At 33.5% G+C, this 24,426-nt stretch overlaps 1 pseudogene; it reads right to left on the reverse strand.

Annotated features, from left to right (window-relative positions):
- Nucleotides 1-6,939: 6,939 nt before the first annotated feature.
- LOC120185778 lies at nt 6,940-24,030 on the reverse strand (annotated as a pseudogene).
- Between the last annotated feature and the right edge of the window lie 396 nt (nt 24,031-24,426).

Genomic DNA, 24,426 nt, shown 5'->3' on the forward strand with positions numbered 1-24,426 from the left:
ATGGTGGCAAGAGGTCGCTCAAAAAGTCAAAAGTCAAAGTGGAGAGGAGATCAAAGTCGAAGTCCAGACTGGGAAAAGATGAATGTGCCTTTTGTCATGAGAAAGGCCATTGGAAGAAAGATTATCCGAAGCTGAAGAAGAAAGGAAAAGCTGCTCCAGATGCATGTGTTGCAAAGCATGATGCAAATGAATCTGACATATCATTGGTTGCTTCATCAACAACATTCCATTCAGATGAGTGGATATTAGATTCAGGTTGTACCTAACATATTTCCCCTAATCGAGAGTGGTTCTCCGATTAAGTAGAACTAAATGCAAGAGTTATTTATATGGGCAATGACAATGCTCGTAAAACTGTTGGGATATGTTTAATTCGATTGAAGAATCAAGATGGATCAACCAGAGTTCTGACTGATGTTTGATATGTGCCCAGTTTGAAGAAAAATCTCATATCGTTAGGAGCCTTGGAATCCAAAGGCTCAGTAGCCACTATGAGAGATGAAGTTTTAAAAGTCACATCTGGCGCACTTGTGATGATGAAGGGCATCAGGAAAATAATTTATATTAATACCAAGGTAGTACAATTATTGGAGCAGTTGCAGCAGCTTCCGGAGGTGATGATTTGGACACAACCCAGTTAAGGCATATGCGGTTGGGACATGCTAGAGAGAAATCCTTGTAAATTCTGGCAAAGAAAGGATTGTTGAAAGGTGCAAAGGCTTTCAGATTGAACGTTTGTGAGCATTATGTTCTGGGAAAGCAGAAGAAAGTGAAGTTTGGCACCATTAAACATAATACAAAAGGTATTATGGATTATATTCACTCAGATGTATGTGGTCCTTCAAAGACATCGTCTTTAGGAGGAAACCATTACTTTTTAAGAGTTCGGGTGTATCCGCTGAAGTATAAAGATGAAGTGCTTCGAATTTTCCTTAAATGGAAAAATATGATCGAGAACCAGACTGATAGAAAGATTACACATCTTAGGATGGACAATGGAGAGGAATATAAAAGTGGCCCATTCTTTGACGTTTGCCATGAGTATGATATTGTTCGACACTTCAATGTTAGAAATACATCACAACAGAATGAGGTGCCAGAGCGTATGAATCAAACACTATTGGAGAAAGTTCGATGTATGTTATCTAATGCTGGGATAAGTAAGGTATTTTGGGCTGATGCTGTGACATATACTGGTCATCTTATCAATCGTCTGCCATCATCAGCGATAGGAGGAAAACACCATTAGAGGTATGGTCTAGAAAACCTGCTACTGATTATGATTCCTTACATGTATTTGGATCCACTGCTTATTATCATGTGAATGAATTTAAGCTTGATCCGAGAGCAAAGAAGACCCTCTCTATGAGAATCACCTATGGAGTGAAGGGATTCCACCTTTGGTGTTTAGACACCAAGAAGATAATTTGTAGCAGAGATGCTACCTTTGATTAATCTGCCCTAGTAAAGAAGGTAACAAATGAAGTTGTCCAGACAAGTAGACTCCGCGGCAGGTGGAGCATACTCTAAAACAGGTAGAGTTTCAGCAGACGATGATCCCAGAAGTTGATGCAGCTGATTCTTCAAATCCAATAGAAGAATCAAAAGATGAAGAGGATCAAACCCAAGAACCATTGGAGACACCAGAACCACTTGCAGTTACAAGGCCAATGAGAGAAATTCGTAGACCTACTCGATTTATTGATATGGTGGCCTATCCTCTTCCAGTTGTTGACGATGATATCCCTATCACTTACCAAGAAGCAATACAAAGCTTGGAAAGTGATAAGTGGAAAAGTGCCATAGATGAAGAAATGCAATATCTCCAAAAGAACAACACTTGGAAACTGGCAAAGTTACCGAAAGGTAAAAGAGCAATTGGATGCAAGTCGGTATTTGCAAAGAAAGATGGATCTCATAGCAAGAATGTAACACCCTCAACTCATACCCGACCCGGATACGAGTCCAGGATGTCACATTGACTAAACAAAACAATACTCTTAAAAAATCGATAAAACATTTGAACTTATATTATTAAAATACAATAATATACATATGTTAATACACGTTTATAAAAATACTCAGAGCATACACAACTTAACATTCTATTACATGCCAACATTGATTTACATAACAAAATGACATACTATTAAGTTGCTTCTGATCTGATAGTTGTAGGAGTAATGTTGTCCAGCTGCTTAACCTTGATCGTCTACTTTTTCGGATCCTACGTGTGAAACACTCACGCGCTAAGTCATCGACTTAGTGAGGCAATATAATAATAATAATAATAATAATAATAATAATAATAATAATAATAAGGAAATATCATGAGAATGCCAAAATGAAATGAAATGCAATAACATATGCATATTATCTGTATAATGTCCATAACCATGTTTCCTACACATAGACTCATCACAGTAACACTCATAAGTTTGTATTAATCAATTCACTAGCCCATGATACCATACTGAGAACCTAAGGTATGTGAGTACTGTGAGGTTGTGCACTATACTGTCACCACAGCTCGTATAACTGCATCGAAGTGCCACGTAGAATTGCACCGAAGTGCCGCATAGAATTGCACCGTAGTGCCATATAAGATTGTCCCTAAGGACCACATAGATAATTCCTTAAGAATCATATACATATGCCAAGGATCAAGTATGTGTCTTAAACACCTCACACATGTTCCAAAGAATACATATATATCCCGAAGGACCGCATAGACCCTCTACTCTTGGCATGCCAACTATACATATAGTTCTCATCTACATAACATGGGCTTTCACCATTCCCATAATTTATATTGTATAGGCATATAATTTCCATACCTTTATCACATAAACATATCATGTTCCATCATTGTATCACATAGCTTATATAACCTTTCTTGCATATTCATTTCACTTAATGCATATAATATGAATTCATGTCATGTATCATAATATGAAATGTGATCATATATCAAAATATCGAATCTAGACTTATCACAAGTCTAGAACTGAATAGAATACTATAGTCATGCTATGCATATGCACTCAACTATATTTCCTTGCTTTTTCTTCGATCGATCTTACGAGGCAATTGTTCTGGAACTTGTTTAGGCTTAGTATCTACAGAGTAATTCATTGATGCTAATCAGTATACTAATTAATGTATTCTAAACTATCATTTCTTGGGCTAAAAGAAAAGCCATTTTCATCTTTTCATGAAGGTATGCATCGATGCACCACACCATGCATCGATGCATAAATCCTATTCGATGTTTATATTTAAGGAGGTGCATCGATCCACTGATGGCATTCGATGTTTGTATTTTAAAAGAGTGCATCGATGCACTTCATGTGCATCGATTCACCTTGAAAAATTTCTGGAATTTATCCTTGATGCATCGGTGCACATTGAATGTGCAGCAATGCACATAGCCTAGAAATGTCATTTTAAGCACGAAAATCTCTTTATAATCTTCTCTACACTTTATATTTTATCACCTTTTATATCCCTAACTTGCATACACTTACTTAAACTAATTATTATCCATTCGATACCTTTAAAACTTAGAAATTCAATTCTCCATATAAAATTTAAGAATTTCACTCAATTTCCAACATGTTCTAAATCGAATTCTGACACTTCATTTCCTTTAATTAGCTTGATGACAAGTCAAATCCCACTTCTAATTCTTATTATGAACTCTAACCCAAGATTTTACTTTTCTACTTCCTTTCTTTAATCCTTCCTAACCCCATCATCTTATGGTTTTAAGATAACCTAAGCTTTCCTTAAGCTTAGTTATCATCTAATGATCAATAAGCAACCTTAAATTCATCAAGAATTTAATTAACAGGAAAACTCACCTTTAGCTTTGTCTTCACAGTGAAGAAGAAGAAAGAAGAAGAAGAGAAATCTGGAAACTTTTGCCTTCTCTACTAACTTCCACGTGGTTAATTAAATAACCTTAAGTAATATTTAATTATTTCTCTTGCTAAAAGACTCATTGCCCTCTTAATTTCCCTTCTTTCCTTATCCATCCTACATGAAACATTCCCATTAAATCTTTCAACTATTCAATTTATATATTTTGGTCACTAAATTTTAAAATTTCATAATTTGATCACTAACCTGGTATGGAGGATGTTACAAAGAAAGATGTTCGCTACAAGGCAAGGTTGGTAGCTAAAAGCTACGCTCAAAAGGAGGGAATCAACTACAATGAAGTATTTTCCCCTGTTGTGAAACATTCCTCCATTAGAATATTATTTGCATTGGTAGCACAGTTGAATTTGGAGCTAGCTCAACTTGATGTAAAGATGGCTTTCTTGCATGGTGATTTAGAAGTGGATATCTATATGACTCAGCCAGAAGGATACAAAGATGGTGGTTATGAGAAATGGGTTTGTAAGCTGAACAACCCACTATATGGATTGAAGCAATCTCCGAGGCAGTGGTACAAGCGATTTGATAGCTTTATGAGGAGGCAAAAGTACACTAGAAGCAAATATGATCATTTTGTGTATTTGCAAAAGCTCAAAGATGGATCTTTCATTTATCTTCTCTTGTACGATGATGATATGTTGATCGCTTCGAAGAGTCAAAAAGAGATAGACAAATTAAAGGCTCAGTTGAATCATGAGTTTGAGATGAAAGATCTAGGTGAGGCCAAGAAAATTCTTGGTATGGAGATAAGCAGAGATAGACAGAGAGGGAAACTTTGTTTAACCCAGAAGCAGTATCTAATAAAGGTATTACAATGTTTTGGCATGAATGAAAATACCAAACATGTAAGTATCCCACTAGCTTCTTATTTGAAACTTAGTTCTCAATTATCTCCTAAAACTAACGAAGAACGAGAGTATATGGCAAAAGTTTCATATGCTAATGCAGTTGGGAGCTTGATGTATGCAATGGTGTGTACACGTCCTGATATTTCACAAGCAGTTGGAGTTGTGAGCAAGTACATGCATAATCCTAGAAAAGGACATCGGCAAGTTGTGAAATGGATTTTACGGTATCTCCAACAAACCATGGATGTTGGTTTAGTTTTTGAATAGGATAAAGCACTTGGTCAGTGTGTGGTTGGATATGTTGATTCCGACTATGCTGGTGATTTGGATAAACGTCGATCAACTACTGTGTATTTATTTACTCTTGCTAAAGCCCCAGTAAGTTGGAAGTCTACTTTGCAATCTATAGTAGATTTGTCTACTACAGAGGCAGAATACATGGCAGTTTCAGAGGCTGTGAAGGAAGCAATTTGGCTTAACGGGTTGATGGAAGACTTGGGAGTTGTTCAAAGTCACATTAGTCTCCATTGTGACAGTCATAGCTCTATGCACTTAGCGAAAAATCAAGTCTACCATTCAAGGACTAAGCATATCGATGCGAGGTATCACTTTGTGCGGAAGATCTTTGAAGAAGGAAATATTCTACTTCAGAAAATTGCAACAGCAAAAAATCCTGTAGATATAATGTCAAGGTGGTAACAGTAATCAAGTTCAATCATTGTTTGAACTTGATTAACATCCTGAAAGTATGAACACCTTCGGGTGTGTGGCGCTTGTGAGCGCAATTAGAGGCATTACATTAAAATAACTTCATCAAATTTGGAGAGTTGAAGAAGTTGAGTAGGCTTGGTAATTTCAAGCTAAGGTGGATATTTGTTATGTTTGGTTTGAAAGTTGACAAAGTTGAAAGTTGGCAAAGTCGACATCTTTGGTTGGTGGCCAACTTATTGGAAAATTCATCTTGGTTGGTGGCCAATTTATTGGAAAATTCATCTTTGGTAGGTGACCAACTTTATAAGTTTAGTCCTTAAAACTCAACCATAAAGAAGCCTAAGTATTTCATTAGAAATCATCCCAAAAGAAGTTCTCTCTTCCATTTGTTTTCTTCATTCTCTCAATTTGGGAATTCTAAAGAATTCCATTTGTTGTAATATTTGTTGATAGTGAAGTTATCATCCGGTGTGGTGCCCGAGGAGTAGACGATATTCTCGTCGAACCTCGTAAATTTGGTGCGTTCTCTCCTTTATTGTTCTTTATTCGGTTTTCCATTGTGTTTCAATATTCAATAGCTTGACGGGTTTATCCGCTATGCAACTTTTGGTGGTTTTGATCTTGACATTTTAGGTTAATTTTAAAACTACGTTCGTGTGGGAAATAACCCAGTTTCCCCAACATCAAGGAATAAGAACAATTCTTTTATCACTGAGGTCGTTCGATTCATACTATTAAAATGATTAAAAAATAGAAGAATATATTAAATTTCTACGTGAAAAATCTTAAACAGAAAAAATTACAGAAAAAAAGTAATTTTGCTAATATCAAAACTAAGAAGAATACAAGAATATTGTGACAGTGAATTTTCAAGACATAATAGGCTCCCAATCTTTATTAGTATTTATATATAGAACTAATTATTTAATTATAGAAAAACCTTATGTGGTAATAAATATACTCAAATCGGATTATTTTTATTCTTAATCAACGTACCACAAATTCTAATTTTTTCCCTTTATTTTATTTATTTAACAAGTGAGTCGCATCGTAAATATTTTAGATCATTGATTTAGAATTTAAATCACAAAATTCTAACGTAACATCATTGATATATAATCTATAATATCTATAGTTTTAACACTCACAGTTTAAGTATTATTGGGATTCGATGGTGGCCAAGAAATAATCGGCCCCCCGCGTATGTACATATTATATTCATATTAAAGTATGCATGCACCCAGAAATGGAAATATTTAATCTAAAATTTTGAATCTCATCTCATCAAGACAGAACCAGCTGTAGGCTGTAGCTGCTCTGCAGTGATATTATTTTATTGCAACTTGCGTTAGTACATCGGATGAGGCCATTGGCAAGCACAGTTCGCAGATTTTATTGCGACCAATTTGCTTTCTTAAAACACCGGGAGGATGAAATTTTAAGCAGCAGATGTGAAGTTGAAGTTGGCTCAGTTGGTTTGCCGGAACAGGTGGGAAGAACTGAACCCGACCCTGGATGCCGCTAGATCAGACTGCAGCAGATTGTCCTCTACTTGGTGCCCTCCGATCACTATCGACGTCGTGGGTTCCAATCCACCATCAACGAACGCTAAACATAATACATCTTCTTTAACTCTCACCATCGAGTTAAATCCAGATATCATTCACACCACTTTGTTGGGTAGATTAAGATCTACAATAGGCACTCCTCGACCAATTCGGCTGAAACCGATGCCTTCATAATTGAAACATGCACCGAAAGGAGCTAGCCATGGCAAATTTGACCCGAACCCGATTATCTGAATCGATTTATCCGACCTAATGCCTGATATTAACCCAAACTCAAATTTGACCCTATACCTGACCCAAACCAAAATTTAGCAAAACCGAAATTAACCCGAACCAAAAGCAACAACAACCGAAATTAACCCGAACCAAAAGCAACCCGAACCGAATTTAACACGAACCGAATTTAACCCGATCCGAAAGCAACCTGAACCGAATTTAACCCGATCCAAAAACAAACCGAACAAATTGAAATTGATAAAAGTTATTAAAGGATAAAAGTTATTTTCAATAATAAATTAATTTAAATAAAATTGATAATTTATTAAAAATATTATATTTATAATAAAATAATAGAAAATTTAAGAGAAATATAAAAGTAAGAATTTAATTGTAATATTGAAAACAATAATAAATAAAGTTTACTTATCTTAGTTGTTATAAAAATATTAAATTTATAATAAAAATAATAGAAAAGAAATAATATTAGAAATATAATAAAAATTATATAAAATTTACTTACGTTACTATTAAAACTTAACTAATAAAATTATGTATTTTTTTAAAAAATTTAATAAAAATATTAAATTTATAATTTGAAACAAAAATTTTAATAAGAAAATTATTTCTTTATCAAATAGTTCTCATTATAAACTTTTTTATATGAGATCAATATAAAATTTTGACAACAAATTCTAACACGTATTATAGGATTGTATTTGTGTCAAATTATCGATTTATCATCTCTAAATGATGATTTAATTCAAAATATTAAACGATTGAGAATTGAAATTAAACCTAAATGATAAAATTAACAAATAAGAAGACATTTTTACAAGTATATATCAATTATTCTATATATACTTAATTTTGATTAGACTCATAACCAATTCAACCCAAACTGACCTGATCTAAAGGTTGACCTAAACCGAAAATCAACAAATCCAATATTGAACATATCCAATAACCACCCGACCTGACCCGATTCACAGTACACCCGAACTAGATCCGAACCAAATCCGATCCGAACAAAATTAAACATAATTTAATCTAGACCTGAAATGAATCGACCCAAACTCGATCTGAATTATCCGTTTGCCACCTCTAAAAGGAGCCACTGCTGGAGTCCTTGAAATACCAGGAATTTGCTTGATAAAAGCTCTAACTATTGCTTTTAATAAACAGTGTTGATCTTTGTTCCTCCATAGCCTTGTTTATTAAAAGAAAGCAGAGTTTTGTTCAATGCCACTGGTTTTTCATTAACGGAGATGCCTGTCACTTCAATGAAGTAGTCTGAAGAAGATTCATCTACAAAGGAATATGGTGCGGTGCTGACCGGATTCAGAATGGGCGGGGTTTATATATAGTGATTTCGAGACGTCGATGTTCCTACCGAGGAAAGTATAAGGTCCGTCACCAATGAAGATGACACCCTTGTTACTGGTAAATGGTGTGTCCCCCTTTAAGGCAAAATTGATAGCCTTAGTCAAATTGGTCGGTATCTATCCATATCGATATCCACCACCATATGCATTTGTCCATTTTTTTGTTGATGAGACTGATGTAATTGTTTCATTGCTCATTTTTTTCCTCATAAATCTTGAAGTATGGATTCAAACGTTTGAGGAAATGGTTCGTAACTTGAGCATAAAATTTAATATTTATTTTTAAGTTCCAATAAAAAATGGAGAAACGAAATTAGAAATTGTGACATACTCATACGCAAAAGTAATTATCGTTCGTCATTCTTCTTGAACTTTCCATGATAGTGTCAATAATATGTCGGATACAGTATCGATTTTGGACATAAAGTGGTTGCCACATTTGACTCAAAGACTCGATTGTTGCTTTGATCCCAGCTTCACGATCTAAAATAACATAGAGTTTTTCCTTCGTGATAACATGTTAAGTTTTTGAGGAAAAAAATCTAAGATTCTCTATCTTCTTCTTCAATAAGGGAAAAAGCAACTGGAAGAATGTTGTGATTATCATCTTAGACAACTGTTAATAGTAGAACTTGCTTTTATTTTTCATACAAGAATGTCTCATCAATTTGGACTATGGGCTTGTAGTATTTCACAGGATTAATGCATTGTGGGTAACTTTAAAAAAGTCGGTAGAATTGGCATCGATTGTGAATCACTCGATCATTATGGGATGCATGGCAAGTTTCGAAGTATATGTTTGTAAATTTGAAAACATACAAGAAAAACCTCACAAGGCAAATATGTTTGCATAATTCTAGAACAAAGAAAGAACACTCAAGAATAAATACAATTGAGCACAATAAGTGTTCTTGAAAGCAAAATAAATATTGAATGAAAAATAGGCTTGAAATGCTCAAACTTGAGGTTTGATGCTTTCTCTTTGATTCTCTCTTGATTCTAATTGCTTGATGTTTCTTGTTAATGATCAATGGCTTCTAAGCTTGTTTAAATACACCTTCAAATGATTCTGAATGTTGGGGATGATTAGTGGAGTCAATAGAGCCGTTTAAGTGTGAAAACAATTAATAAAATCAGTTGGGAGCGACAGTGCATCGATGCATACCCTAGGTGCATCGGTGCATCAGTGTAAAATTCAAATATTTTGACCGTTGGACTCTCAATGCATCGGTGCACTAAGAGTGCATCGATGCATGAAATTCATTCGATGTTTTGGAATAGCCTGAGTGCATCGATGCATGGTCTTGTGCATCGATGCATGGTATATGCATCGATGCATAAAATGCATTCGATGTTCAATTAATTCCATGGTGCATCGATGCATGGATTGGTGCATCGATGCATCACTTTGAAAATTTGATTTTAGGCTTGATTTTTGTTCAAAATACTTTGTGAAAATTTGTTTAAAAATAGTTTAAGTATAAAACACAAATTTACACATTTAGTAAGGTTTAAAATTGATCTTGAAAGACTTGGAGTAATAGCTTGATATTCGATTAATTGAATCGAATATACTTTAGAAAATCATTTGTAAAATCTTAAAATTCATTTAAACTTAGTTTGTTATATAAAAATATCAAAATGTTTTCAACAATCTCCCCCTTTTTGATATAACAAAAACTCTAGAGTAATTTTAAGATTTTCTTTGAAAAATAAGTTTTGAAATCAATTTTGAAATTACTCCCCCTTACTATAACACTTCTCCCCTTTAAACCTTTTAACACTTTACACTTCTCCCCCTTTTTGTTAAATCAAAAAGACTCAAAAACCGAAGGCTTTGAAAAACATAGACAATTGATTAAACATTTTAATTGAATATAGCTTAAGCTGCTAAGATCAAAGATCAAAAGAGAGGTTAGCCATTAGTGTTCATAAATCAATATTCATGTGAAATGGTAAATTGGTCATATTTCAACTAAAAAGTAAAATGATGCATATATTGAAACAAACCAAAATATATATGAAATAAAAGTTCAAATATCCATCAAACAAACATCCAACAATCAAATAAAGACAATCCAAAATGTTTTAACAATTTAAATTCAAGTTCAAACCCAAAAACAATCAAAGCAAGATAAGTCAATTCATCCATCGAAGTATCGGGAGGAGGAGGAGGGTAACGAGCTCTCATCTCAAGCGTGATTGCATCCAAACGATCATTCATATCTTGTTATCGAGCTCCCAAGGTAGAGAGTTGGGACTCAATGAATGTGAAGCGCGAATCCATGGACGCATACCGTAAATCAAATGTCTCCAAAAACGAACGAAAATATGGAGGCATTTGATATTCTTGTGGAGTTGGTTCCGATGCAGGCTCGTCATCAGGTACGTGATCATCGATGTCTTGCATAAGCTGTTGAAATTCAGGATCATCGTCAGAAGCCGAAGCAGGAGGAGGATGAGGAGCACAAGAGGAGCTAGGAGCAGCTCGTGAGGAACTAGCTCCTGGAGTTTGTTTACCGGGTTTAAAATCCCATAAACCAGTTACCTCATCCAATTTCCAATCTGATTTCTTCAAGGATGTGATATTGATAGGGTTTTGAAGTGGTATAGGATTGTCAAGGGAGACATCTAGACCCAGTTTGATAAAGAGATTACTTAGAAGACAACCATAAACTAAGGTTTCGACATGTTTGGACGGGATAATGTTTATGGTATCGACAAGCTCGCTGAACACAATATGTGGAAATTTTATTTTCTTCTTATTATTTATACAGTGCATCCACCATAAATCTCTAATACGTAGTGTGGAGTACCTACCCGCTGATGGTCGAAACCACCATGAGATCATGAAATGAAGAAAACGATCGTGATGAGATCGAAGGGTACTAACACTACCATTTGGGAGATATGGATAATCCACAGTTTCTTTTTCGTCATAGACACCATCGTCATCTAACCCAAATTTTGAAGCTATTGTTGCGGAATCAATAAGAATATATTGTCCTAAAAGGTAGGATCTAATTCCTATAGTTCCACATTGAGTTTCGTTTTGAATACAGACCGCATTAGAATAGAAAATGCGGACTAATTGATAAAAGACGACATGTTTAAGAGAGAACAATTTATCAAACTTCCATGTTCTAAGAATCAGGAGGTATTCAAATTTAAAGTCTATCATGGCTTGTAGAGATGGAATACGTTCTTCCCTAATTCTATAAGATTGGAAATAATTCATGTACCTATGGTACAATTCTTCTCTCCGAAGTTCAGGCATATTAAAGCAAGATCCTAATAAGCTATTAGGAGGTTGAAAAACGGGAGGACGGTTTTGGTTTGACCGACTTGAAGTTGACCTAGGTCGTTTAGGGTTTGACACGATTAAAGGAAATCGAAATAAGGAATGTCACCTGCAATTTGAAACACATGTATGCACAATCAATCCCAAAACTCAAATGAGTCCTCAATAATTCAAGGTTCTCTAAACCATATCCTAATGGGCATGTTTTGAAAACTATTTAATAATATTTGATAATCATAATATAGTTTTCATGAAAACAACACAATTAAATAAAAAAATATTACTAATTTTCGAAATCATAAATTTTTTTAAGTTCAAAATTCAAAGAAAAAACTTGAAAAATTGTTTATTTTTGATGAAATTGGTAGTAAAATCTAGTTTAGAACCAACAAACAATCAATGTCCAATATTTTTTTCATTCTAGAACTAATCAAAACTAGTTCTAAAATAAAAATTAATAAAATAGAGGTTTTTGAAATATTTCCTTGAAAATTCAGATTGAGAGGGATGAGGAGTTGTTTTTCACGATTTAATGATATAAGCAGGTTTTGAAGATGAAAAGCATGAAGAAACCGATGATTTTTCGATGATTTTGAGCAAGAGTAGGATTTATAGTGAGAGAGGGACGAACGGCGGGAGAGGTTTTAGTTTTAAGGTTTGAGAAAAATAAAGAAAATGAGGCATTTTAACCCAAAACTCGATGGATGCATCGATGCATGGCTCTTGTGCATCGATGCACATTCAAGGGCGTGCATCGGTGCATCAGTTGATGTATCGATGCACATTCAAAGGGATGCATCGGCGCACTGTTAAGTGTATCGATGCATTAAGCACAAAAATGTCAAAAATCCGTTTTAAACACTCAAAATGCTAAATTAATTGGCTCTAGTGGTATTGGCAACTCATATATCAAAAATTAATTATGTTCAATCAATCAAATTAATCTTTAAACTTTATTTGAACATAAAATTAATTTTCACCAAAGAACATAAACTTCCCGTAACTAATAGCAAAGAATGCAATCAAAAATTATTATTATAAGCATTTTTCATTTATTCTTAAAAGTGCTAAAATTATTTTAAACACTAAGTGAAGATAGGTCAGTTAAACCTAATTCTCTCCTAAGTGTCCAAAATCTTTCCTTATCTAAGGGTTTTGTAAAAATATCCGCTAATTGGTGCAAAGTATCAACAAATTCTAGAACTACATCTTCCTTAGCGACATGGTCTCTAATGAAGTGATGTCTAATTTCAATATGTTTAGTTCTAGAGTGTTGGATGAGATTTTTAGTGAGACAAATAGCACTAGTATTGTCACACTTGATAGGAATAGTACCTACTTAAATTCCATAATCAAAAAGTTGTTTCATCCATAAAACTTGTGCACAACAACTATCGGCTGAAATGTATTCCGCTTCAGTGGTAGATAATGCAACACCATTTTGTTTCTTTGAAAACCACGAAATCAGCATATTTCCAAGGAATTGGCAAGTACCGGAGGTGTTTTTCCTATCTAATTTGCATCCTCCATAATCCGCATCTGAGAAGGCATGCAAGCTAAAGCTAGAGTCTCTAGGATACCAAAGTCCTATACTATGAGTGTCCTTAAGGTATTTAAAGATCCTCTTAACAGCTAGTAAATGTGATTCTTTAGGACATGATTGAAATCTAGCACATAAGCAAACACTAAACATAATGTCTGGTCTACTTGCAGTTAAATAAAGTAAAGATCCAATCATTGACCTATATAATTTGACATCTACACATTTACCTCCTTCATCTAAGGCAAGCTTTGTTGAAGAGATCATTGGAGTGTCATGAGGTTTATTATTTTCCAGTCCAAACTTCTTGAGGATATCTTTGACGTACTTAGCTTGATTGATGAAGATGCCATCTTTTCTTTGCTTGATTTGGAGTCCCAAGAAAAATGTGAGTTACTCCATCATGCTCATCTCAAACTCACTTTGCATTAGCTTAGAAAATTCTTGGCAAAGAACATCATTAGTAGAACCAAATATTATATCATAAACATAAATTTGAACTACTAATAAATCTTTACCTTTATGCTTTAAAAACAATGTAGTGTCAACCTTCCCTTTTGAAAAACCTTTTTCAATTAAAAAGTTTGACAATCTTTCATACCAAGCTCTAGGAGCTTGTTTTAAACCATAAAGCACTTTTGTCAATTTAAGAACATAATTTGGAAATTTTAAATCTTCAAAACCAGGAGGTTGTTCCACATACACTTCTTCCTTTATAAAACCATTTAAAAATGCACTTTTAACATCCATTTGATATAATTTAAATTCATTTAAACATGCAAATGCTAATAACATTCTAATTGCTTCCATCCTAGCTACGGGAGCGTATGTTTCATCATAGTCTAGTCTTTCTTCTTGAGTATACCCTTGAGCAACAAGTCTAGCCTTGTTTCTCACTATATTACCACTTTCATCAAGCTTATTCCTAAATACCCATCTAGTACCTATAGTAGATTTATTACTATGCCTTTCAACTAATGTCCATACTTTACTTCTCTCAAATTGATTTAATTCTTCTTGCATAGCCATAATCCAATGTTCATCTTTTAATGATTCTTTGATGTTCTTAGGCTCTATGCATGAAATAAATGCAACATAATTACAAATATTTCTAAGAGAAGATCGAGTAGTTACCCCTTTGGATGGATCACCTATAATTTCACCATCCTTAACATAGTTGTACTCTCTTAGGTAAGAAACTTCCCTTTCTTCAATGGTTGGATTCTCTAAAGGATCATAAGTTTCCTCATCTTTTGTTTCCTCCTTTGATGATGATGATTCTTCAACGTCATGTCTAACGTCATTTGCTTGTACAATACCTACATCATCATTAACACAAGAATCCTTCCTCGGAAGGGGATTATCATCGAAAACAACATGTATAGACTCTTCTACAACTAAAGTTCTTTTATTAAATAAACGATAAGTTTTAGAATTTAAGGAATAACCCAGAAAAATTCCTTCATCACTTTTAGCATCAAATTTAACAAGATTTTCTTTACCGTTGTTTAAAACAAAACATTTACATCCAAAAGGATGAAAATAACTAATGTTAGGATTTTTATTTTTGAAAATTTCATATAGAGTTTTCTTTAAAAATGGCCTAATCATTACTCGATTAATAATATAATAAGCGGTATTTGTGGCTTCCGCCCAAAAATATTTTGACAAATTGTTTCATAAAGCATGGTTCTAGCCATTTCTTCTAAAGTTCGATTTTTCCTCTCAACAACTCTATTTTGTTGAGGGGTTCTCGGTGCTGAAAAATTATGGCTAATACCATTAGAATTACAAAACTCATTAAATCCAAGATTTTCAAATTCAGTGCCATGATCACTTCTAACACTAGTGATAGAGTAACCTTTTTCGTTTTGGATTACTTTTGAAAATGTGATGAAATTTTCTAATGCTTCATCTTTAGTACTTAAGAATAGAACCCAATTATATCTAGAATAGTCATCTACCAAGACAAATGCATATTGTTTTCCACCCAAGCTAGTAGTCCTAGTTGGCCCAAAAAGATCTATATGGATCAATTGTAATACTCTACTAGTTGATACATCATTAATGGATTTAAAAGAAATTCGCTTTTGTTTTCCTTTAGCACAAGCATCACAGATTTTATCATTATCAAATTTAAGCTTAGGCAACCCTCTTACTAAGTCTCCTTGAATTAGCCGTTGCAAAACACTCATACTAGCATGTCCTAGTCTCCTATGCCATAACCAACTATCATGTTCATCCTTAGCAACTAGGCACAAATTAGTCATATCAATAGAGTCTAAATGCACCATGTATATGTTTCCTATTCTATGACCAACAAGCATAATCCGATTAGATGCAATGTCAATGACTTTACAACCATTAATTTACAACCATTAATTTCAAACATGACATTGAATCCCTCATCGCATAATTGACTAATACTCAATAGATTATGCTTTAATCCATTCACATATAATACATTTTTAATTTATATGGAAGGGATATTACCTATAGTACCAATACCTTCAATGTGACCTTTTGATTTATCACCAAAAGTCACTTCTCCTCCATTTTTGACGTTAAACTCTATGAACCGGCTTTTGTCTCCGGTCATGTGTCTCGAGCATCCACTATCAAGGTACCATAAATTTGGATTTGTTTCTCGTGCCTTGTAGCAATGCTCATTTTCCTACAAACATAGATTAATTTCTAATTTTGGTACCCAAATTCTTTTGGGTCCATATTCATTAGTTTCTAAAATCCTTGTCCCCTTAGGTATTCATTTATGAAGGACATTTTTATCTTTAGTAGTAATGAGTTCTTTAGGAACCCATATACTTCTAATGATTTTACCATTTGAAGTTCTTTGAGGACTTCTATGATTGTAGTTTCTAAAACTTTTCTTAACAAAGTTGGATTTTGAATTCTCACATTTTTCAAAACTTTTTGTACCAACCTTATTAAAAGAAGTTTTAAGATCATCAATCTTCTTTTGATGATCATCATGAACTTTTGAAAGTAAGTTATGCAAATTAGTATTTTTCTTTTCAAATTTATTAATTTTGATTTGCGATTCTTTGATCTTACTTTCAAGCTCATTGTTGGTCTTGGATAAAAGACTATTTTCGTTTTTCAATTTTGAAATATCATTTTTGTATTTTGAAAATAGAGTCTTATAATCCGAAGTCAAATCATTATAATCCTCTAATAACTCATCATAAGATAATTCATCCGAATCGAATGAGTTAGAGGTTACCTTAGAATCTTCCCCGATAGCCATTAAGCACAAGTTTGCAACTTCTTGTTCCTCTTCATCGAAACCTTCTTTATCGCTCCATGTAGCTACATGAGCTTTGTGCTTCTTTTTGGATTGACCCTTTTTCTTCAATGTGGGCAATCATATTTGACATGTCCCGACGTTTTGCATTCATAGCAAATGATCGGGTCTTTCTCCTTCGATTCAGTTTTGAAGTCTTCATTGCGTTTGAATTTTCTTCCTCGGTTGGACATCATCAACTTTCTGAATCGTTTGGCAAATAATGTCATTTTCTCGTCATCATCATCGTCATTCGAATCACTCTCATCTTTTGTAGATTTGAGAGAAACTCCAATATTTTTCTTCTTCTCCTTCTCCTTTGGTGTCTCGTCAATCTTATCGAGGTCCACTTCATCTTCAAGCATAATTTCATAAGTGAGAAGGGAACCGATTAGCTCTTCAAGAGTTAAGGACGTTAGGTCCTTAGACTCGATGATTGCCGTCTTCTTTGATTGCCACGATTTTGTAAGAGAGTAGACTAACTTCCTCACAAGCTTTTTATTTGAAATGATCTCTCCATATGATTTGAGACCATTGACAATCGTTGAAAATCTATCTGTCATAGCTTTGATATCTTCATTTGATTTCATCCTGAAATTTTCATAGCTATGCGTTAGAATGCTAATTTTAGATTTCTTTACCTCATCGGTACCTTCATGAGTGACTTGAAGCTTGTCCCATATTTCTTTGGCGGTTGTACAAGATGAAACTCTTCCGTATTCATCTGGTCTAAGAGCACAAAATATGATATGGATGGCTTTGGAGTTGAGCTGGAACATTCTTGTCTCTCCTTCACTCCACAACCTTGGATGAGTGAGAGGCTTAATGTATAATTCTTCTACGGCATTTCATGCTCCCATGTCACATGCTTGAATGAAGTACATCATCCTATTTTTCCAATAGGCATAGTCAGCTCCATTGAAGAACGGAGGCTTGTTGACGGGCATCGAATCGAGGCCAGAGTCGTAATTTGAAGCGGAAGCCATTGATGACTAGATAATCGATGTAACTCTTCCCGAATCGACTCAAGAGGAGATTAAACCTTCAAATGAGTGAGGCTCTGATACCAATTGTTGAGTTAATCGATCGATGGAATCGGCCAAGAGGGGGGTGAATTGCCAATAAAAAATTTGGTGGAAGCTTTTGCAGAAAATTGAAAGTAATTGCACAGCGATTTACAATGGTTCGACTTTATCAACCAAAGTCTACGTCCACTACCTTAGCTATCCACACTATGGATTTTCCAACAAATTCACTAATTTGTTCTTTCTTTTGAGGCCAAAGAGATAATCTTACAACTCCCTCAAGAATATACCCCAATTCTTAAGAACATTCTTTTCTCAAAGAGAAGATTACAAATTTGCAAACATACAAGAAAAATCTCACAAGGCAAATATGTTTGCATAATTCTAGAACAAAGAAAGAACACTCAAGAATAAATACAATTGAGTACAATAAGTGTTCTTGAAAGAAAAATGAATATTGAATGAAAAATAGGCTTGAAATGCTCAAACTTGAGGTTTGATGTTTTCTCTTTGATTCTCTCTCGATTCTAGTTGTTTGATGTTTCCTATTATTGATCAATGGCTTCTAAGCTTGTTTAAATACACCTTCAAATGATTCTGAACGTTGGGGATGATTAGTGGAGTCAATAGAGTCGTTTAAGTGTGAAAACAATTAATAAAATCAGTTGGGAGCGTCAGTGCATCGATGCATACCCTAGGTGCATCGGTGCATCAGTGTAAAATTCAAATATTTTGACTGTTGGACTCTCAGTGCATCGGTGCACTAAGAGTGTATCGATGCATGAAATGCATTCGATGTTTTGAAATAGCTTGAGTGCATCGATGCATGGTCTTGTGCATCGATGTTCAATTAATTTCATGGTGTATCGATGCATGGATTGGTGTATTGGTGCATCACTTTGAAAATTTGATTTTAGGCTTGATTTTGGTTCAAAATACTTTTTGAAAATTTGTTTAAAAATAGTTTAAGTATAAAACACAAATTTATACATTTAGTAAGGTTTAAAATTGATCTTGAAAGACTTGGAGTAATAGCTTGATATTCGATTAATTGAATTGAATATACTTTAGAAAATCATTTGTAAAATCTTAAAATTCATTTAAACTTAGTTTGTTATATCGAAATATCAAAATGTTTTCAACATAACTCACCATCATTAACTGATAAGTTAAATATATAATTACCAACATTAGGGATATCCGTAACTTTTTGTCCATACATTGCACCATAGTCAGCTCATACATGTGTGCTGGAGCTTCGGTGTGTACCTTATTGTGGGAACTTCATCTACATCATCATCATCGAAGTTAATGTTGAACTGTGGTGATCCTGACTCAATGAATAGTCTAATCTCAGCACCATCTACATCTAACTCACAAATAGGTTCTTCTGGTAGAGATGAAGGTTCTTCTGTGATGTCAATATTTAGGTCGAACAAGCTTATAGTTGAATGTCTTCCCCTTGCACTTGAAGGCGTCATGTCATACGAGTTTTGAACTGAGTGTTGTGTCACAGGTATCTCGACATTGAGGTCGAAGCAGCTCGCCATTGAATGCCTCCCCCTGGAACTTGAAGGCATCGTGTCAAATGGGTATTGAATAGATTGTTGTATCGAGGGAATCCCCATATTCAAGTGAAAGAAATTTGTAACATCCTAAAATCAGGGCTAGTGACTAAAATGGAAGTTTTGAAACTTTAAGGTCTGATTTGGAAAGATTAAAAAGTTCAGGGACTTATTTGGGAATATTTTATGAAGGATTTTTAGTAAATATTAAATGAAGTAAAGGTTAAATTAGTCTTTTTAATAAGAAAGATTTTTATCTTTCTTTTATGGGATATAAAACACGTGGAAATGGGTAGGAAAAAGGGATAGATTTCTCCATAGAACTATTATTCTTTTTCTTCTCCAACCGTGAGTGACCATAGCTAAGGTAAGTTGGTCTCCAGCTAGTTAATTCTTTCGTTTTAAAGTTGGTTTTGATTCTTGGAGTGATAGAAAAGCTTAAAGAAAACTTAAGATTTCTTAAAACTCAAAGAGGATTAAATTATGTAAGATTGAAGGTAAATAGTTTTTAAATGAATTATTGAGATAGAGTTAGTAAATCAGTTTTGAAGTGAAATTTGACTTGTCAAGGATCTAACAAAGAAATTCGGAGTATTAGAAATGAATTTGGAACATGTTGATTTATTAGCTTGATTATTGAATTCAAGTGTGTATGTAGGATATTGGATATTAGGATGAATTAAAGTGATATAAGTTGATTTGAATAAGTATAGTTAAGTTTCAAGGGTTAAAATGAGGTTATGAAAGAAGAATTAAGTGAATTTGGTAAGATTTTTGGATTAAAGAAGTGTATTTTGGGTTAGGGGTATTGGTATTGTTCATTCAATACCGATATTTCAAAGAGAAAATAAGTGATTATTAAGGTATAATTATCGATACTGGTTGAATAAGTATCGATACCATAAGGCAGAAATTTATAAATTGTTCACGGGATATCGATACCTGGAGGGTAGTATCGATACTAAGAGTACCGATACCATAAGGTCAGTATCAGTACCAATTTTTGAAACAAGGATTTGCAATGCAAAAAGAGTATCGATACCCAAGCTTGGTATCGATACCATAGCTGGGGAAGTATCGGTACCATGCATAGGGGTACCGATACTACTCAAAGTGGAAATTGTATTAAGTATTTCGTTTAGCTTGGGTTATTAAGGATCGAATTATAACACTTAGAATTCTGATATACATATCAAAATGTTTGATTATGTAGATATTGATCGGAAGCGAATATTTGATGAATCAACGAGATAAGATCGAGCAAGAAAGAAGTAAGAGATCGGTATTGACTAGTGAAGCTAAAGTGAGTGCATACTAGTGGCATATGGTGTTTAATGGAAATATGACTTGCGATGAGTCTATTTCTTATAGTAGTATTCATGAAGTCATGAACATGAGCATTTGTTTGATATGAGTATATGAGCTATATGTGATTATATGTATTACATGATTTGTGTGAATGACATGATTTATACATATGCATAACTATATATGTTGATATGTTTTGTATGTGATACATGATTTATGTAAAATACTATTATGTGATAATAGGAGAACATAAAATAAGTTATGTAATTATATGATTACTAGAGGCAAGCCATGTGATAAGATAATATGATACATAAGAATGTAACGTAAGCTACGTATAAGTGATGACTCATGTAGACATGTGTCTATGAGAAGACTTAAGAGAACAAAATATAAACCTTAAGATAATAAATTATGAGACTCTATGAGAATAGTATATAAATTATGGGACATGAATATAATGATGATACGAACCTATAGGATAAGCATTATAGGAAAGTTTTATATACTTAAAGGAAACTATGATATAGGAGTTATAGAATGAAGAATGATAAAACCCTATGAGAAGGTTATAGGAGCTATGTGAAACTGAATTAAATAAATAGAATAAACTAGTATTTAAATAATGTGAGATAAGTAATATAGGTTATATATTATTATATAGGTTAATATAATAAACCATGTAAACTGGTATAAAGGGAAAATGAGATAAGATAAATAGCATTTACCTACAGGGTTCATATAAGATTATATGAATATGTAGCATAAACTATACAAGGAAGACTTAGGTGTTATATGATTTAAGTATAGAAATGAACATAAGATATAGTCAGATGCAATTATTATGTGATATGAGTATATGACATTATTATATGATGTGGATAGGACATATGAGATTATATGTTTGTGTGATAACATGAGAAAATGAACTAAGTTCAATGATATTGAACTATGTGAGTATAAGTATATGTGATATGTGACATATGAATATGAAATCATATGAAAAGTGACATGAATTATACGAAAATAAACTATGTGATTACATGTATATATGAATATCCCTATGTGACATGAATAAGTGAATATGTGACAAGTATAAAGATAATGTCCATGTTATGTGTCATGAGAGCTAGAGGTATAGTTGGCATGCCAAGAGTCGAGGGTTATCTATGTCCTTCAGGACATATGGATAGGTTCTTCGGGACACATGGACATGTACCTATGTCCTTCGGGACATATGGATAGGTCATTCAGGACACATGCATAGGTCCCTCGAGACATATTTCACATGCCACTCAGTGGACCCTTATACGAGCTATGGTGACAACATATGTGTGCACGACCTCAAAGTTCTCGTATACCTTAAGTTCTCACATGTGTGCATGGGTTAATAAAAGATAATATAAATAAACCTGAAATGATGATGTGTTGGGTTCTGAGTGAAGTAATATATGTGATATATATATATATATATATATTTGTCATATGAATTATTATATGATATAAATATTAAGTTAATATTTGAAATGTGTTATAAAAATTTATATGATGATATGTACATTGTTTGGTTAACAATGTTAGGTACAAGAGCTTATAACTAAGAGATATGATTGATAATAATGTTAATAATGATAAGAATAATAATAAGAATAATGAAATGCTATGTTTATGTATGTATTTATGTTTGATGCATAATGCATTCTATAGTTTATCATGATTACATGAAGTGTGCATAGTAGGAATTAGTAATTATATGTTATAGCAAGTTTTTATGCCTCACTAAGTCATCGACTTAGCATGTGATTGTTTCACACGCATGTTCCGGAAAGCGAGAAGAGAAGCTAAGACGAGCAAGACATGTTAACCTCTCTTTTACGAAGTTCAGATCAGAAAAGAAATGATTAATGTGTATTTTGTTATTTTTAATATAGTTGGCATATACTAAGAAATTAGAGTTAAATATGCTCTGATATGTGTTGTAAAACCAATTGATTTTAAATTAATGTAAAATATTAGTTTTCTTGAAATGTGGAGTTAAATTTTAGCCAATTTGTTAAGAAAATCGTTTTGAAAAGTCAATGTGACACCTTAGACTCGAATCTGGGTCGGATACGGGTTCGAGGTGTTACAAAATTGGTAGATGAATGTATTCCCCTTGAACTGAAAGAGATGTTGCCATATGGATTGTTCGTGGATCCACCTCGATAGAGATCGTAACAAGTTGCTGATGAATGTCTCCCCATTGAACTTTATGGGATGGTATCAGGATGTGAATTTCTTATTAACGAGTTAAAATCATTACACATTACTTGAGTTGGGCTGTCAACTTGATCAACTTGTTGAGTCAGCCCATAGTGAGAGCATAATAACATACCACGAATTGTAGGCACTTCAACAAATATCACATATATTCCTCTATCAATGTCTAAATTTTTATTTTGAGAATCAACCATCATAGTAATATCGTCATCGTTGGAGAGTTCGAACGATGTATAAGTTAACAAAAATATTACGGTTAGAAATCTATACTGAAGTAAAGACAGTTTTCCAGTACTTTCAATATGAATCTTCCTTGGAATTTTAGTGATCAGCTCCTCAAGAGTGATTTTTAAGGATATTCTGACAGAATGATTTGATGTGAAGACAAAACCGATTTTATCTTCTTGTATTTCTCCATCATAGTAAACAATAGTTAAAATACGCCTTATTTTGAGAGTTTGAAAGTTTGAAAGTTTGAGAGTCTTATATTTGCAAAAACAATAGCTAAAATACAACTAATTATATAAATAATATACGAATTAAAATATGAACTAATGCTAAAAAAATTCACAGCAAATTATAACATAATTTAGTATTGTTACTGTATCGGTAAAAATATCTCGAGATTTGATCTCTTCTTCTATTTTACAACCACAAAAAAAATACGAAATAGTTAGTATAAAATTTTTTGGTCAACCAGTAAAATATAAAATAAATATAATATAATAAAAAAATTACCTTCTAAGAATTATAGCAAAATCTACTTAATTTGATAGGAGGAATTGATAAAAGTAATAATGTGAAAGTAATTTTGGTGTGGTTTGATGTTTGCTTTCGGGGGTATTTATAGGGGAGGGGATGGGTGAGTCGCCAAAATTTAAGGCTCGGGTAAAAATGGAGTACCCAATAATTAAAGGTGAATACTAGAAGGTGCGGATGATGATACCCACCTTCCACCGCGTGTCATCTTTACCACGAAGTTACGAATGGTGATTTACGCTTTGCCTGCACGACGCCAGCTCCAAAGAATGTGTGTTTGGTGATCCGCGCCTTCCATCCATGTCAGCAAATGAGTGTTAGATCAATAAAATTTGGTCAATGGACGCCTGACATGTAATTATTGATTCTTTGAATTTTTTTTGTTGGTAAAAACGCCTCATTCTCTTAAATGAATATCATTTTTTTTATATAAAAAAGGGATTTCTTATGGATTTTTGTTTCGTTTCATATTGTAGTAAGGGCTACTGAGATGAAATGTCAAAGATCCAACTTTTCTAATGTCATATTTTCTGGTCATAACAAGGGGAGTGTATTTGGGGTTTTCTTTTTCATGTTTCCATCTTTTATAAGTAAGTATATTTAGAACCTTCGGAGCTAAATTTTTCTACCATGGAAAATGGAAAATGCAATTGATGTCCTCTTTATCATATATTTATTAGCATTTTTTTAAATTTGAT

Source organism: Hibiscus syriacus, unplaced genomic scaffold (genome assembly GCF_006381635.1).
Source record: "Hibiscus syriacus cultivar Baekdansim isolate YM2019G1 unplaced genomic scaffold, ASM638163v2 tig00113124_pilon, whole genome shotgun sequence".
Taxonomy (NCBI): domain Eukaryota; kingdom Viridiplantae; phylum Streptophyta; class Magnoliopsida; order Malvales; family Malvaceae; genus Hibiscus; species Hibiscus syriacus.